Genomic DNA, 14,242 nt, shown 5'->3' with positions numbered 1-14,242 from the left:
AGGTAGTTTGGAAGACTCTTTGGACAGAGATCTTGGAAAAAACAAAACCAAAAAAAAGGCATTTTTATTTATCTTGCAGGATGAAGGAAAAAAATAATGATATTCATTCAGTCTTGCCCTCCACTCTTCCTAGTCTCTCTAGCATATCCCAATACAAATGACCTTGAGGGAATAGATTTGTGTTGCCACTTCATCAGAACAGAGTTGTCCCCTGTAGAGAAGGGTAAAGAACTTCCAGCAAGGGGGACATACCCCTGGAGCAGGGCTTGTGTAGTCACAGCCAAGACTTCCCACATCTATTCTCCAGAGATACTACTACTACTACAGCATAAATTTGTTTTGTTTATTATTAAGAGTTTCCCTATTGAAAGAAACTTTCAAAAGCAGCTGAATCCTTTTTGTTTTTCATTTGTAAGGAAAAATCATAAAATTGTGCCTGACCAATCTGATAGCCTTCTATGACAGCATGACTGGCTGGGTAGGTGAGGGGAGAGTGGTGGATATTGACTGCCTTGACTTCAGCAAGGCTTTTGACACTGCCTCACATGACATCCTTGTAGGCAAACTCAGGAAATGTTGGATGAGTGGAGGTTAATATGGCTTGAGAACTGGTTGAATGGTAGAGTCAGAGAGTCCAGTTGGAGGCTCATGGCTAATGATGCTCCCCAGGGGTTGGGACCAGGTCCAGTCTTGTGCAACACATTTAACTATGACCTGGATGAAGGGACAGGTGCATCCTCAGCAAATTTACTGACATTACAAAATCAGGAGGAGTGGCCGAAACCCCAGCGTCTCGTGCTGACATCCAGTGAGACCTGGACAGCCTGGAGAGTTGTATGGATGGGAAGCTCCAGAAATTCAACAGAGGCAAATGCAGGGTCTTGCACCTGGGAAGGAATAATCCGAGGCACCAATGCAGGCTGGGAGCTGACCTGCTGGAAAGCAGCTCTGTGAGTCCCAGTGGACAACAGTTCCAAGCTGTCCAAGAGCCAGCAGTGTCCTTGTGACCCAGAAGGCCAATGATATCCTAGAGTGCATTAGGAAGAGCTTTGCCAGCAGGCTGAGGGAGGTGATCCTCTCCTTCTACTCAGCCCTGGTGAGGCCTCATCTGGAGTGCTGAGACCAGTTCTGGGCTCCCTGGGCATGAGGTACATGGAACTCCTGGAGCAGGTCCAGTGGATGGCTGCAAAGATGACTGGGGGCCTGGAGCACCTCACTTAGAGAACAGGCTAAGGGAGCTGTGGTCAGCCTGGAGTAAAGACAACTGAGAGGGGATCTCATCAGTGTCTGTAAGGGGGGTTTGCAAGAGGATAAAGCCAGGTTCAGCAGTGCCCTGGGAGAGGACAAGGGACAACAGGCACATACTTAAACAGGAAGATCCATCTAAAAATGAGGAAGAGCTTATTTACTGTGAGAGTTACAGAGCACTGGACCATGTTGTCCAGAGAAGTTGTGGGGTTTCATGTTACAGAGATATTCAAGGCCCACCTGGCCATTATCCTGTGCAACCTGCTCTAGTAGAACCTGATACAGCAGGGGATTGGACTAGATGATCTCCAGATGTCATTTGCAAATCCAGTCACTCTGTGATTCATTGAAAAAGGGCCATTGTGTAACCTTTTCAGCAACTGGTACCAGGTGCCATCCCATATATTACTAAATGATCTACAATCCTCGCCTCTACCTCCTCCTTCCCTCCAGTAAATTTAGTCCTGGATTTAGGACACGTCATTTCAGTTGACAACAATGAGTGGCTCTGGGCACTTAAGTCTTCTGGCCCTTTTGAGAGTCAGTGTGAGTGAGAATTGCTTAAGTCATCTCTCTCTGTCATGCTAAGGTTTAGGGCAAACAAAAACATTGTATTTTGTAACACACATCTGCTAAAAATTGGTATAAAATAATAATTTTACCCTATTAGATTGAAATTGAACCTTGCTTATCCTACAGTCTCTTTCTTGAGTTAAAAATTCTCCACAAGCATAGACCTTCCCACTTCTGAGTGGAGCCCTGTAAGAAGGGCCAAACAAAAGTCTTCTGGAAATATGAAATACTAATTCACCCAAACTGTACAGTATGCATATAACTGTTAGTTATAGACCGGTCAGGTATAGCTGGTATCATCTGGACTCTCCAAAATCTCCCAACAGTGGATATTCTGTCTGTTGGAATAAATAAAGTGCAAATAAAGAGAAGTGAAGACATAGAAACACGTATGGTATGTGCAGTATAGATGTGCTCCATCTACTTCTACTCCCATTTTTTGATAAACATGGCAAAAAGTATCCAATTCATGGAGTCCCACATTTGTAGAAAAGCTACAGGGAGCCACACATGATCCCTGCATCAAATCATTACTTTTCTTTGTTAACAAAGAGTTAAACATGCTTTAAAGCAAATATTGAAAAGAAAATATTTAGTTTGTTTATCCTCTGGGAGGGCTTCCTCCTCTGAGATGAGGCAAGAATGTTATCAGTAAATTGGATAATCAGGAACTGCTTAGCTGAAAAAAGAGGTTAGAAATATATTTTAAATTCTAATTTGTCCTTGAACAGCATCACACATGTTTCACATTTGTTGCTAGATAATTTTCAAGCTCACTTTAATATGGGGGAAATTGCTATTAATATGAAACTGCAGTTAATCCTCAGTCAAAAGAGACTTTAAAAAATGTTGACCAACATTTGCTGTTTAATTAGATGGAAAACAATAAGCATTTCTAGAACATCTACAATTAATATTTTAATATTATGTTAGCCATGGCAATTTTTAACCAAAAAATACATTAAAACCACCAAACACCCTATTCAGTAGGGAGTAGGCTCCTGGTACCATTGCTCCTGGTATCAGCTCTAGTGAAGAACATAATGGCAAGCTCAAGGTTTTTTAAAGGCCAAGGGATGAAGCAGAATGCAAGTGGGGGTTTTATGTCCTGCTATGTACTTTTCCAGAGCTCACATGGGATATTGGGTGTTTACAGATAAGCAAATTAAGTGCATCTTCTTTCAAGCTGACCTTCTTGTAAAAACGTTATTTTTCTCTTTAGAGTCCTTATCTACCAGAGTGTGACTGTTATGTGGATAATTACAATGCTATTTACAATAGCTGACAAAAGCATTATCCAGAAGCAAAATTATTAGAAGCTTTACCTTACTCTGAGTTGCAGAAATCTTAAAATGAGGCACTTAACAGAAATGCTTCTGCAAGGAATAGCACACTGCCATCATGTAGAGTAAAATGCCTACCCACATTTGCTTGTTGCTGTCCTTAATATAGAAGGATGTCTCAGAGAGCAGTGATCCTTGCGGCTCACATGGATCATCGCATGTTTTCCTGCTTTGCTAATAGGAATGCAAGTACTGCAACTTCACCAATGCTCTTCTTTGAACTGCTGAAATTTTCTTTTTCCAGGTATACACAATATGAAGCTGGTTTTCCCCTTAACATAAGTTTATCTTGTACACTGAAGGATGCTTTTAATTCTGAAGACACGCTCAGTTAAAAATGGCATGTAATTGCAAATTGTGATTTCATTGTAGTTTCCTTTGTCTGTGTCCATCATGTGACAGAAGTTTTTCTTATTCATTTCATTAGTAATTGGTGCCACATGGAAGTGTACCTGTAGGTGTGCTTTAGGCCAGTGCTGCTATGTGTCAAGTAATGAATTCTCTCAGGTTAGAGCATCTATTTACAGTGGCAAGGTGAGACATTGCCTGTCTTGCAGTGTTTATTACACTGTAAAAAATTCCAATGTGGAGAGCATCTGGGTACCAGCCTTTATAGAAGAAACAATGACATTACAGATTTTACTCTATTTATTTTTTCTTACACTAGCTTCCTCCCTCCCCACCAGCCTTTCATTCCCTAAGTCTCCCCTTCCCTGCATGGAGGGGTCACTACTAGTGACATTGGGGCAGAAAGTAATTTTTTATTCCTGCTGGGATGCTTCTTGAAGTTGTTTATCTCAGACACAGTTCCTGGGCATCCCCTGGCATTGATGTCCGTCACTGAATGTCCATCACTGATGCACAACATTGATGTCCATAGCTTCTTCATCTTCAGGATCTTTCTGCATTTCCCAGATCCCTCCCCAGGCCAGGATCTTCACCTTTGGCCCCCTTCTTCTTTCTGAGAACACTTCTTTCTTTCAGGAGCTCTTGGCACCAAATCTTCTTTCTGGACACCAAGCTCACACTTCCTCCAGTCTAAATAATGTATGTACATAAGAACAGCACATGAGCAGCCTTTTAACTAGTGTTCTGGTCTCCTGCCTCTTTATTTATCGCTGGATTTGGGATACACTGCTTTTGTTTAGTCAGAGTGTTATCAACATTTCCATCAGCTAATAGTGGTTGCAGCTTGCAAGCAGCAGCCTCTTATCTGAGAGTTCAGGGGCTCAGTTTCACACGTTCACTTATACAGCAGTTACCTGCTGCCTGTTCCTGTTCACAGTTTCACCTGTTCTTTGCCTATGACAGCTCATACATCTTAATACCTGTATTGACATTCAGTTCTGTGCCACTACCTTCTGACACATTGACCTGCTCTTTGCTGGACTTTTGTTATGTGTTACAGCTTTGTACACTGTACAACTGCACAACAGACAGATAATACCTACCAAGCCTTTTGCTGTCCCTCTGGGTTTCACTACCCTGATAGTGGTAGCACAATTATGGTCGATGTTAATTAAGGTTTTTGGACAACAAACCACATAGCCATGCTGGTCCAAACCACATGTGTAGATGAGAAAATCTATTGTTTTTGTTGGCTTGGCTGGTTCCTACTGGAAGCCAGGGTGAATTCAGGTAATGCAAATACTGTCTAAATATGGATAGCTTATGAGTGATGCATTGGATTATTCCTGTTGATTGACAAAATCTTAAAAAGCAGATCTTTGGTGATTTTGATTAGTGATTTAAATATTTAGCAATGGAGTGAAATTTCAGCCTAATTTTCCCATTTTTTTCACTGTCCAGATTGACCCTCGGGCAGGTAATGTTCTTTTTACTTTGCTGAGCTACATAAACTTCTGTAAAATCACTTGACAGAAGTTTTTCTTATTCATTTAATTATTTAATTATTAATTGGTGCCTTATGGAAGTGTACCTGTAGGTGTGCTTTAGGCCAGTACTGTTATGTGCCAAGTAATGAATTCTCTCAGGTTATAACAGTAAAGGCTGAGATTGCCTCTTTGACAATTGTAGATGAAGTGTTTTCACTGACCAACCTGTGTGATTTCAACTGAAATCAGTAACTATTTCTGGAAAAAATTACCAACACCCTGCCCCCCTTCACTCCCCCCACAGCCTGTACTTGGTGTGAATGTTTTTCCATTGCTTAGAAATCAGGAAGAATTCACAGAAAACAGGAACAGATATTGGAAGGCACTGCTGAGGCAAGTGGTAGAGTCACTGTTCCTGGAATTGTTTAAGGAAAGATGGGACGTAGCTTTCAGTGCCGTGGTCTGGTTGGCAAGGTGGTGTTAGGTCATTGGTCTGATTGATGATCTCAGAGGTCTTTCCCAAACCAGTTGATTCTGTGATTGTATATTCCCCACGTGGAAAAGAAACTTAAACACATTTTGCTATAAAATGTGGTTGTAAAATTCTGAAAGGTAGAAGCACATTTTGACTAACTGTAGAAATAATTTCCCTGAAAACTGATCCCACCAAAATGGTGTAACTAGCCAGTTACTTATGGTAGTGCCCTGAATTTCCTCTAGTCCAAGCAAATCATATTGCTAATACACCTGTAGCTTCTGATGGGATCTTCCTTAGCTATATGTGATCCAAGAGAAGAAATGGCTTTGAAACAGAAATCTCTGTGTGTGGCCAAATCCTGACCAAGCACTAGATTTTAGCCACATGTAGTTATCTTCTATTGTTCCATTTCCATCTCCATCACTAGCTACTGTAAAATGGAAAAAGGAGAGAGGAAGAGGAATTGTTGTCCTGGTAAGTCACACTTCAGCACTTTGCATGCAAGACCCATTGCTGCAGGCACTGCCAGTCAGTTTGTACTAACACAGATCTGCAACAACACTGGGAGCTTGCGCTGGTGAGGGAGTGGTTTTAGTGTAGGAGGAAAGGGCCCAAACCCTCAGTAAGTCTGAAACAGCAGAAGGCCAGTGAACTGCCAGATATAGATAGATAGATAGATAGATAGATAGATAGATAGATAGATAGATAGATAGATAGATAGATAGATATAATGGGAATTAAACATTTTATAGTTCTAATTGATTTTCCCGATCTTCTGGCAAATAGCAGTCTCTCATTGCAAGGCCACTGATGACGATGGAGCCACATAAGCAACAGGCTGTGTTAAAAATCTATTAGGAGAGAAGAGAGGACATCAAATCCCTTTGCTGAGGACCCACTGTTCTTTTGTTCTGTAATTCTTTTCCCACATTTTCAGCAAGCTCACAGTCCTGGTCTTCATTTCACATCATAGTTTTTGTTCAGATTTCTGGCTTCTGTTTTCCAGCTGCTCTGTAACAGTACAAGGCCCTTGGAAGATAAAGGGTTTGGCACATGTGAGCAGCTTTACAAAATTCAACTGCTTTTTCAAAGCATTTCAAAACACAGGAAAAAAAAGGCTGCAACTGATGACTTTTCATTTCAAAACATGTAAGAACACAGGTGCAAATAACCTGAGCCTGTCAAAATGGAAATCTTGTTTGAAATCTGACTCTCATCACCTTCACCTCAGGAAGAGTTACTTAAGATGCTATGTTTATTAATACTACTGCGACCTAGATCAGCCATTCATCTCGGCTTGACCAAGATCAGCCATTCATCTTGGCTTGTCCTCATTTGAAATAACACATCAAGCTTAATTTCTCCATGGTCCCTTGTCCTGTTTAGTTCTGTCACCATCACCTCACACAGTCAAGTTTATGCCTATCCTCTCTGAAATGTTTTCCTTTTCAGCCAAGCAGCCCAGTTCAAGGACCTATAAGCACAGGTTCATCAGTCTTGAAAATTATCTAGAAAAGTAGGTATCGATATATCAGTGCCAGTTTGTTCAGAGCACAGAACCTTAGACATGATTTAGAATGTTTAGTGTTTAGGGGACAGGGACTTTTTCTTTCAATAATAGCTGTTAGTTTATTTACCATGGCGTTCCAGCATCCTAATTAACATTTAGATTATCAAAAACCTGAGATGATATTTTAAGAAGTGCGGAGGTGGATATTTCCTTTCAGGGATAGACTTTTATAGCAAAGCTGCTGAATATGTGGAAAGTGCATTTTGAAAAAAAATTCTTATGACCAAATTTTTAAAAGGCTTTATTTTAGCAGGGATATTTTTCATCTCTATAACCCTCTTGCAGAAAAACCTGCCTATTACTGCCTCATTTTTTTCTCAGCATGTCATTTCTAAAGAAAACTATGCCACTAGGAAGTCAATTCTAATTTTATGCACTGTTATGTAGCCTGCCTACATGCAAGGCAACTTTTCTTGCTATTTAAACACTGGATATTGTTACGGAGAAACTGGGGTAGGCACTCAAATGGACCCACACCTCTCAATGACATCTAATCTAAAATTTATTCAATTGAAAGGATAGGTACCTTGATTGGATATCAAGTCCTACTCTACAGAACATAAATATACAAGCTCCAGCTTCTCTACACACTCTGTTTGGTTTAGAGTGGCACAAGGTAAATTCAGGGGAACAGGATGCTTCAGGCAGTCAAGACGTCAGGTCAAGACCTGGCAGCCTGCTCCCAGGTTCAGAGGTTCTTCTTCTCATATGGTTGGACGTCCCTGTACAATGTGTCTCATCGCGAGAAATTATAAATTTAACGTGCCCAAAGCTCTGTACATTTTGAGCTGGCAGATTTAACTGTACAAAAATCCAGACCACAACTTAATAAAAAAAATGTCATTACTAAAGAGTAACTCTGTGTCCATCAATTTAAATTCTCAATCAGATATCAGGCAGCAATGGCTTCCAGTGTTCAGCCCTCTAGGGTGGCTGGGGAAATCTGTGTTCAGGCTTTGATCTGTGGCTCACCTGATGAACAGGTGAGGATCTGCTCCTCTCCAAAATGTCAGCTGGGGAAAGTGATGGGGCAGCATCAGTTAAAAAAAAAAAATAATCAGAGGGCTGCCAGGCATTAGGACAGAGCATAGTTCTCAAGGTGGCAGGAGTCACTCTGGGAGGCTGGAGGCTGAGGAAGGGTGAGAAAAGGACTTCCTATCTCATTCTTACAAGCCAGCATAGTGGTTTCGATGGATAAGGCTCAAGGTTTTTAACTTTAAAGATCTGGATGTTAGTGTAGAAAATGCCATTTTCTGATCTCCCCACAGCTCTTGATTGAGCTAGAACAGGAGGAGGAGAAGCACTTGTCCAGCAGCAGCCAGCCTCAGGGGCAGGAAGCTGCTACAGAGGAATTTTTAAAAATAGTTGTCTCTTTCAGCATCAGAGCTTTTACGCAAAACCAGTTAATTAAAAACTGAGAAGGGGGCATGAGAGTAGAGTGCACAGAGGCTTAGAGACAACTGTAGAGGCATCAGTCCCATTTGGGGGATTTCCTCTTTTTAAGGGGACGTCCTAAACCCTTCACTGCTGCAATACTGGCCCAGCTTGCTTAAAATTCTCCATTTCCCATAAACTTTGGCATGGATGAACCTTTGTGGTGACAATTGTAAATGCATTTAGGGAGAAAGGTGCAAGACACTCATTATTTTTATCAGCCTTCCACAGCAGAAGTTGAAGTTCTATGGAAATTATATAATTTTAAATATATTTCTTTTTGAAAGTTTTAAATCAAAACAATATCTGACTGGTATGTTCCCCTCAGATGGAATAATAAAAAAATAGTGGTTGGGTCATAGCTAGATTAGCTGGAGGTGACAGTCTCTCTGTGTCTTTTTCCCTTCCTCTTTCTCTCTTTTATAGACCTGAACATTTTTGTCCTCTCCTTTCTGTTTTTTTCCCCACTTTGGCGTAAGTGCCTAATATAGTTATGTTTATACAGTGAGTATAACGTCATGTTGTTACCAACATCTGCAGTTTTCTTTGAATTTTCTCCAGGCTGTAGGGCTTGTTCTCCCTCTCCAGTTATTAATCTTATGTTGGGACTTGGAACAAGAGGCAAAAAGCATCAGCCAGCAGTGCTGTGGCCATAGCTCTGCTGGCCAAGGGGATGACACAAGTTCCCTTTGTGTGTATGTAACAAGCAGATTCTCATTTCCATTCCTTAGGAAAAATGTGACTTTCCTGAAATGCACAGTAGTTACTAAACTGCTTTTGTAAGGAAACACAAAGAAAAAAAGAGTTGAAATCAAATTCTGCCCTGTTCCCTCTGTCTTTTTCTGCCTCCAAATATTTCCATTCACCTATATTGAGCTGTTCTGTTTCCATTTAGGCTTCCTCAAAAAAAGATTTAAATTTACAAAAGTGATGCAGTGTGTCCTTTTTGTGGTATTTAAGGTCATATTATCAGAACAGTTTAAGATTCAATTTTCTATGACTGTTCTGGAAAACCTAGCCACTGGTTTAGATATTCAAATGGGAGCTGACCCAGTCACAGAGTATTTCTAGTGAGGTGTTATTAAACATGACCTGCTTCTCAAAACAATGCATCCTTCCAGACCTAGGTGCCTGGATACATTAGCTGATATCTGAGGAAAATCACTGGTCAGAACCTCATTTGTAAGTTTATTTAAGACCTACTCAGTATTCTGGCCTGAAATTTCCTCTTTTTTTCCAATGAAATAGTGTTTCTTTTGTCAGTTTTGTCTTTTTTATTGTTTGAAAAAGGAATACCAACCTGTACAGACTTGGAGATGGTTGATATATTAATGAATAGGACACAGAGGACATTTGTTCTAATGTCTGCGTGGTTTTTTCTCTATATGAATTTCATAACCACATAGACACTGCTTCATTCACTGAAGAGGATATGTAAAGTGTTCATGGACACTATAAGTCAGCTAAACATGTCTAGTAATTTCCATTCTAAACCCCCGCTTTTAGAGTTTGCAATTTTATAACCTAAACACCAGCATTTGGACCAAAATAATATTAGTGCAACCTCTGACAGTTTTACCCCTTATTCCCCTAAATGAGGGCCATCTCATACAAGTTTTGGCAAGAGACAAAGACAGTGAGCCCATAAGAAAACTCATGAGGCCGTTAATCACTTTGTATTTGGAATAAGGCTAACATGGGAGTCCAGAGATGATGCTTAAAGACACACACTGACTGAGGAAAGTAAAAAATAAATGTTGAATAGAACTGGCCATTCATCAAACACCGTCTGCTCTGTTTGGTAAATGAAGTAGTGTGCCTTGAATAAAAATAGTGAAAATCATATCCCCGGAGAGCAACCAAAAAGCAACTGAGCAGAATTTTGTTCTGTCCTGCTCAGCATTTACCAATCAGCTTAAGTAACCTTAGTAAGGGTTTTTGGAGAAAAAGGTAGGAGGATGATTACTTTTTGAAGGTAATAGCAGAGCTTTCAAAGCTGTTAGTTTACTCCTCCTTTGAATGAAAACCAGAGAAAAAAGTAGTTAGGTTACTCCAAGTGGAGCTTAATTGTTAAGCCTTTAGTTCCTGTATTTCTGATCCACCACTGACTGAAATTATTCCAGGTGGGCTAAGGTATAGGAGTGACTATTGTATGTGAGTAACAGTAGCTTCCAGCTTTGCTTTAAGGTTGGTATAGGGGAATATCTGCTGGTGGGAATAAACAGTAGGCTGCAATCAAGCCATCAGCTATTTAGGGGGACAGGAATCAACCTAGACACTGATGGTCAGGCTTGCAGGTCATCAATGTGTGTTCAGCAGATGTCCCTGAGGAGACTGTGTTAGTGTCTGAGACTGCACTAATTGGAACACTGCACCTTCCAAACAGTGCTGTAACCAGCTCAAATGTGAGATCTCTCCTCACTCTTCCCCTGCCCTATGCTTCAATCCACAGAAAGATTAAACCAGTGGGAATAAGCATGCCACAGAGAGACTTTCAGCTTCAAACAAGGCCTGGTACCCTATGGCAACAAAGGAAAATCATCCTCAAATAGTCTCTATTGTGTTGTTGTAGCTATTGCTATTATTGTTATCTTTGTAATTGTCAATTTATTTTTTTTTTACTTTTATGAGTCATTAATATCACTTATTTTCTATTATTTAATGTATGTTCAGACCAAGTTCCTAACTTTCTTATGATTTCTAGGGGAATTTCTTGGGAAATAATGTTTCAGCACATTGCTATATCCTGTGCCACTACTTTAGGCATAATGAAATAACTCTGCTATAACGGTGCATGACTGTGGAACCCTCACTGTACTCACTCAGCTTTAAATAGCAACCTTGCAAGATCTGTGTTCTGCCTGCTTTTTCACTTTTTAAACTACCAGATGTCTCCTAAAACCTGCCCCATTCAGACGTCTGCATGGTCAATAAGTGTGCATAAATGGGAGGCCAGAAATTGATGCAATGAGTCAAACCCTGGTCTCATTACATTTACACCTATACTGAGTGCAATCTCTTATCTGTGATGTGAGCTATGATTGCGCCTCATTTCTGAAACTCAGAAACTTTTGGGTCAGGTACATTGCCAGTATGTAGTTATCTGATTCCTGGCATGCACTAGTTTTGAAACAGCTTAGCTGTAGTTCTCTGAGTGATTTAGTGTAATGGGGAAGAGAAACTGAAGACAGAATTGTTCTTTGGGGGAAAAAAAAAAAAAAAAAAGATGTTTCTTGCAGAAATGCCATTTTTCAGAGCTTGAGATATGGCGGTTAAGAGTAAATACAGCATAATGATTCTTCTCCAAGCTCTGTAGTTATTCCTCAGTGGGAGGCAGGGAGATGCAGGGAAGTTTTTTCCAAGCTAACCCCACCGCAAACCAAGTAGTTAGAATTGAAAATGGGTTGAATATTGGAGCTTTTGGTAGTTACAGGGATTTCATTTTGATTTACAAAGCCTTCTTGTAGACTCAAGTGTGCGACAGAAATACTTTTCCTCTCCTTGAAGCTACTACTTAGCTACTCAGATATAAAAATATGGCACTCAGCATTGGAAATACAGTGTTGTTCTTTTGTAATTGTCTTACTCATTTTCACATGACCACAAACTTCTGTTCTGAAAGAGTTGGGGTTTGATTTTTGAAAGCAACTCAGATGCTTCACATTCATTTTGCACATCATTTGGGCACACAATTGTTTTGACAAATGAGTATCTTCGGTGGTCACATGGTAATAACATGTAAGGACCAACATCCACCTTGTAAAGTTAACATTAAAATGGCTGGAAGAGCATAACATAGCCAGCAGGAAGGACTGAGAGACTGTCTGCCTCTTCACAGCTAAATCTTAGGAGTAACTTGGTACAGACCAGCATGAGAGGAGAATTAGAGCCGGTGTAAGCACTGACATGATGCATAGGCCAACTGTGATGTCATTTTCCTTTTCTCATTCTGCCCTATAAATATAATGAAAAACTGTGAGGGAGCTACACTTTTCTCCGTGCCGATTGTTGATCACCAGGAAGGGTGATTCAGCATTTCATCATCAGTAATAAAAGCACAAAGCCACAGAAGTCAATATTGGTTTGGGCATGTGTAATTGAAAAGAAACTATAACTGAAAAAATCCTCACAGCACACTAATCCAAGTGCAACCATGCAGGAAAAAGAAACAAATAAACAGGCACGTGTTCTTTTAAGAAATCCTGTGTTTGCTAGGAAAAAAGACCCCAGAAGAGAGGATAGAAAGGATGTCTGCACACACTGAAAGGTGGCTAAAAGGGGCAACAAGTGGGGAGCAGGCACTGACCCCACTCTCTTGAAGTCCTTGGGGCACACCTCACAGTCAACCCCATTCAGTCCCTGTCATTCCAGCAGTCTCTATAGGAAGGTGGGGAGGATCTTGCTTTCCTGTCCTAAAGGAAGCACACAGGTGAAACATCTGAGGCTGGTTCACTGCAGCAACCCCTGACTATCTCAGCCTGGCTTACCTGGCTTGCAAGTGGCCACTTCAGACACCTCTTCCTCTGAAAGTGGAATACAAGGCTTTGAGTTTGGCACCAACTTGATGAAACCTTCCCTGAAGTGCTTCTTTCTGAGGTGGCACTTCACTGAATGAAACTGGCAGCATGTACATAACCAATGAGCTAAATGAGTACTTTCAGATGCAGTATCCTTCTGACTAATATTTGTCATGTCTGACTAATGAGGGCTGGTTAAAATGTCAAGAGTTTTTAGGGTTTTTCATTACCTCGTTTCATAGTGACTCTCACAGTAGATATAATGAACAGATATGTTGTTTACTCATTCTGTTTACACATTCCTGTAGGGGATAAAAGAGTTGCTGCAGCATCACTCCTTCTGCATAGTTTAGGAAGTGTTATGGTTGTATGAATAAAAGTGACTGTTCCTGCCTGGAAGCAAGCAGACTTGCATCTGTCATTTAAGAGTAGGTCCTCACTAAAGCTAATGCAGAACTACATTTGGCCTAGTGGAAGAATTCTGCTTCTTTAAAGCCTAATTTCTGCTGTATCTCCCCTACCTGTGACACTTTAACTTTTCTACTGACAAGGGAGGAGAGCACAGTCAAACTCGTGGCACCCTCACCGCCACACTCAGGGACATGCAAGGAGCCCTTCCTGCACCCTCTGAGCACTGGCCCAGGATGGTGAGAGCAGCAGTCCCTGGGAGCTATTGTCAGTATTGTTTTTAGCTTGTGTAATTGGAAAGAAACTATAACTGAAAAAATCCTCACAGCACACTAATCCAGAGCAACCAGGCAGGAAAAAGAAACCACACAAACAGGGATGTGTTTGCCTGTGGGTGGGAAATGACAAAGGAGATGGGTTAACCCTCTCACACATGCCTGGAGCTAACTTCATCCACAAAACCTGAGCCTCCACTGATGTCCCAGCTCCCCAGAGCTGCTCCAGAGCCTGGGTGCTCCTTTTGTGATTCCCTCAGCCATGCACAGCCATGCTAAGACCTTTCAAAATAACAAAGGGGTTTTGCTTGATGTTCATGAGGTAAAGATACTGTTGGTCAGATAATCATGTAGCAGAGCATAATCCAGTATAAATCTAAAGGCAGCAACAGCCTGGGAAAGAGCCTGGGGGGCAAATGCCTAAAATGGAGAGACCGTAAAGAAAATGGGTGTATGAATGTGCATTTTTAAAAGCAGGTAAGGCGAAGAATGCCGTCAGTATTTGCTCTACTGCAACTGACCTCATCAGTTCTTTCAGGTCACTTGTTTAAATGGATGGAA

At 40.9% G+C, this 14,242-nt stretch overlaps 1 protein-coding gene across 4 annotated transcripts in view; it reads left to right on the top strand.

Moving 5' to 3' along the window:
* Positions 1-14,242, top strand: part of STAC (SH3 and cysteine rich domain) — a 72,319-nt gene that overhangs the window by 29,457 nt on the left and 28,620 nt on the right. The window lies entirely within an intron of this gene.

The sequence above is a fragment of the Motacilla alba genome, chromosome 2, assembly GCF_015832195.1.
Source record: "Motacilla alba alba isolate MOTALB_02 chromosome 2, Motacilla_alba_V1.0_pri, whole genome shotgun sequence".
Lineage (NCBI taxonomy): Eukaryota > Metazoa > Chordata > Aves > Passeriformes > Motacillidae > Motacilla > Motacilla alba.
The sequence above is the reverse complement of the archived record's forward strand: the minus strand, read 5'-3'. Positions and strand labels throughout refer to the sequence as shown.